Source organism: Neolamprologus multifasciatus, chromosome 6 (assembly GCF_963576455.1).
Source record: "Neolamprologus multifasciatus chromosome 6, fNeoMul1.2, whole genome shotgun sequence".
Lineage (NCBI taxonomy): Eukaryota > Metazoa > Chordata > Actinopteri > Cichliformes > Cichlidae > Neolamprologus > Neolamprologus multifasciatus.
The window spans coordinates 21,835,517-21,840,091 of NC_140444.1; positions in this window are offsets into that span (position 1 = coordinate 21,835,517).

Genomic DNA, 4,575 nt, shown 5'->3' on the forward strand with positions numbered 1-4,575 from the left:
TTTTAATAGGCAGTGTTGGGTTTTTGTGTATGAATCACTCTGAATATACCTCTGTGTGACTCCATGGGGGGTGTACAAAATAACAGAGACAGCTGACAAGTAGCCTTGAAATCAACACCACATTTCAAGCGGTTGTAATCAATATTGTTAAATCAACAGTGGATGACATGAGTACTTGTGTATGAAAGAGAATAATCAAACAACTTCCCTCATCTCTACAAAGCTCTATAGTGTCTTTCATCTTGTTGTTTTGATTTTTCCAGACAGCTTCGGGTTCAGTCTCCTTACTTTCATCGGGATAATTTTTGAAGCCAGCGGGAACATGTTTTCATAAACCTTTTGCTGCTTCCCAAGAAGCAGATTGAGAACGCTACCTAACGGAGTCAAGACTATATCAATAAAATTGTTCATTGTTTCTGTAATGGTTGGTGGAGCTCTAAACTGAGGCAAAAGGGAGTTAATATTGGTGTTGCATTGGTAAGTTGGCAACAAGGAACTCAGACGAACCCTAATATTACTCCGGTTATTCTCGCCTTCATAGTGTGGTCCAGATCAGTTTTGACAGGCTAATACAGTAAGTGTTTATATCAAATTCTGAACTACTAATCCGTTTTTTAAAAAAAAACAACTATTATCACTAAATGTTTGGCCTCCTTTATCTAATACATCAAAACTTAACAGGTTTAATAGTTTAAATATATTGTAAGAATATTCTGGAACTGTTGGGCTTTACTATATTACTATATATAACCATGAAAACCATTAAACACCGTTGTCATAGCTATATTATACACTATTGCAAAACCGTCAGTATCAGTTTTAATTCAAAACTTATTAACATTAAATGTGAAAACCTCAGTCAAAGCAGTGGTACGAAACATTGCATGTCCAGAATCTGCACGTGTTTCCCACACTCATTGAAATGGCAGGACAGGTGCCTTGATAATCTTTTGATCTCTGTTTTACTCTTAGTTTGTTTAATGTCAGTCAGCTCAGAATAAATTGATTTAAATTTGGTTATTTTTGTGCTTTTGAGTGCAGATCTCGTGTCGGTGTCAAGGCACCCTCTGACCTCTGTGTGACCTTCATTTCTCATGTGCACCACATATGATCACTAATGTGCTGTATTATTGTTTTATTATTTCAAAGACGAGCAGGTGACAGTCTTTGTGGGAGCTTTGGCAAATGTGGTGGGAACAGAGATAGTATGGCAGGACTGTGTCAAGGTCCTCGTTGAACTCTGTCGCCACTGTCCCATAAAAAAGTAAACACAGATATTGCAAGTACCGTTTGACAGTTTTAAGATTCCCTAACACCCAAATCTCTCTTGATTTGAACCCCAAAAGTGGATCTAAAATCAGAATAGTTACAAGTTACATTTGACCAACCTCCATGTACAAAAAAAAGTGCCGTACCTGTACATGGATGTAACAAATGAATTATTTTCTTTTTGGCATAACTTTAGGAAAAGTAATCAAAATCCAAGCTAAGTGACATCCATTTATATTATTTTTACTGCTGTCAAATATCACAAAGGGTCAAATTTGATCCAAACAGTAAAGCAAGGTTAAACTGTGTCATACTGTGGTGCTGTCACTTTTTCAGATGAAGAACTGACAGTACCACACAGCCGGCACTGGCCACAATAAAATGCTTGCTCTCTTAGAGAATCAATGACTCACACAAGTGGCAAATTTTGGACAGCCTCTGGTCAAAGGCATTCACAGTGTTGTACTTGATTGCACTTGATTGCCCTCACACGCTCCATCCGCACTGGCTGCCCAAGATTCGTGACCACTATTTTTGCTGTTCTGGATTGCATTATTTGCTGAGCTGTTTTGTTATTTTGTCCTTGTAGATAGGACATTGCTGTCAGTTTCCAACAGCAGAGGAATTATAAAGTTGTTGCATAAAGTCGGAAACGTTGTCAGTGCTTTTTCATAAATTCATATGCATGGTTGGCCACACACACACACACACACACACATACCAAATGGCCATGACAGTCGAGATTCACACTGAGTAAATCTGTCACTGAAAAAACACATTTCAAATGCACTTTTGATACAAAGGAGCTTGCTCACAGTGATTTCTTTTTGAGAAACGCTGATTAGATAGAGTTGAAAGGAACATGAAAAAGAAAAGTTGTCTATTTCTTCTTATACCACATTTCACAGTCATTCCTGATTAATCTTGTTTTTAGCTGATATTGGGAAGCTGATTGATGATAAGAATGACAGCACCAAAAAGATTTTTTTTGGGTGGTGGGGAAACATCTGCTGGGAGGTGATTGATTCCCAGGATCACCATAATCATAATGAGCTCCTTTCCTTGTCCTGTCTGACTGATTTAAATACACTATCAAATGGTTCCTTCCTGGCCAGTACTAATTTAAAGCAGATGGCACCCCCCCCCCCCTTTTTTTTTTTTTGGCAGGCACCTTGGAAAAAGCAGGGCAATTAAACAAGTGTATGGATACATTATAAAGGTCTGCTGGGATTGTTTTTGTCCTCACAAGGGCCTATTGATTACTTGTCTAGTGACGGCAAAGGATGTACAGTCGATGTCTAGAGGTCGTCTGAACAGTGAGAGTTGAACTCTCATGAAACATGGCTCCTTTTTAAAACGCAATACAATGAAAAAAAGAAAAATTTACAATCAAGTTTCCTACAACTCCATTCATTTTCATTAAGTTTTCAGCCAAAGCAAACCTAAAAGAATAACCGAGGAGTCAGGACAAATTTGGAAACATTCATTTCTGTGCTATAATTGTCACTAATTAAGTCATGAGGGGAAAAAAATCACTTTGAACATTATCGCTTCTTTTTTTTTTTACATTAAAGTTGGTGCAAACGCAAAGCCATTAGGAAATGCACAGATAAAGGCACTTGAGCAGTCAGCAAGACGCCTTACAGGGTCTGCCAGTATCTCCCTCTGGGTGCAAGCTATCTTGCAGTGTGATTGAGCAGAGCAGCTCAATGAATGCAGATATATTTACTCAGAGTGTTGGTTTGGCAAACATCAATCCAATAGACATTGGGGTTTTTTTTTTTCAAACATGGGAGAACATTGATCCACAAAACGTGCTAAATGATTTAAAAGCAAGTATTTCTCTAGCAGCACTTACATAACAGTTAAAGGGCAAAGCTTGTAAAGAAAAAACAGACAAGACAAAAGCGGAGGTTAAGTCTATTTGCGACGGGAAAAAAAGAGGACACGCTCTACCAGCTACAGAGCAGGAACAGAATGAAAATTTATTCGTTAGATCATCACAATTTTATTTAAAGCTTCGTGGTAAACTTATCCTTGAATAACCCAGCTGGAAGCATATGCAATCATGTGGCTCATAAATTGTGTGCCAAGTTCATTATATAACTGCTTCAGATAATCTTTTGTGACCTCTGGTCAATATTGTTAATATTAGCTCAGCATATAAATATATTTTTATGAATCTCTGAAAAAGGAGCTGAAGAGAAGGAGGAAGAGGAGGCTAAACTACTGAATAGTTAGTAGCTTTTGTGTATAATAATAAGCAGGGAATGGAAAGTCAATATAAAGTGCACGCTGAAGGCGACACAGAGTTCTTAATATTTTATTTTGTAACTCTTTTGAAGGTATTTACACTGATTAGATGCAGTCAAAACACATGTAAAAGTAAAGACAGGATCATCCTACTTTACTTTTCAGTGACTGTGGCACAAGTTACCTTTGCAGACTATTGTCCTTACTTGATTAAGTTTAGAAAGCTAAAAAAAAAAAAAAAAAAAAAGCAAAGCAAAGCAAAAAAACCAAAAACAAAATGTGGGTATTTTAGCCTCCAGATCAAATCATTTCACAAGATAATTTATTCTTCTTCATCATACCATAAGCTGTTGCACTATAAGGAGTCTTTCTGTCCCTCACTACATGATGAGCTTTAAGGGCTAAGTTGAAAAATTAGGAAGACGTTTGCAACCAGTGGGTTGTCCTTTGGAGAAATACACAGGTATAAGTCCTTCACTTCAGTTGGTACTCACAACTGAAGTGAAGGACTTATAGTTAGAGAGCAAGCGAGCAGTCATTTCTTGAAATCTATTTAATGGAAGGAGGCAAAATGAATAAGTTTAACAATCTCAGAGATTTTCTAACAAATTTTGATGACTAGATGACTGAACCAGAGCAAGAAAAGATCATCTTGAGTATTCCTGGAATGCCGACATCAGCACATAATTCAACACTTACTAAAAAAACTAATTTATCAGAATCAGTCCACCAGACAACCGGTGATTCATCACTAGGGTCATGGTCACCCAAGATTAGCTGTGATAGAAGTGTCAGAATACACAGTGCACTACAACTTGCTGCACATAGAGCTAGAGATTGGTCACAGTGGCCATGCACATGTCCAGCTGAGTCACCAAAGTACTCCTGTGAGAACACTGCGTTCTTACATTTAATTAAAGCACAGTGTCAAATCTCTTCTGATTCTGATCTCAACCAATGTGGTCAATGTTTTACAACATTGAACATTTTGTCCTGTCATATAGGAGGAACTCAGCAGAACTGGGTCAGGTAAAATGGGCCATTTAGGATTTG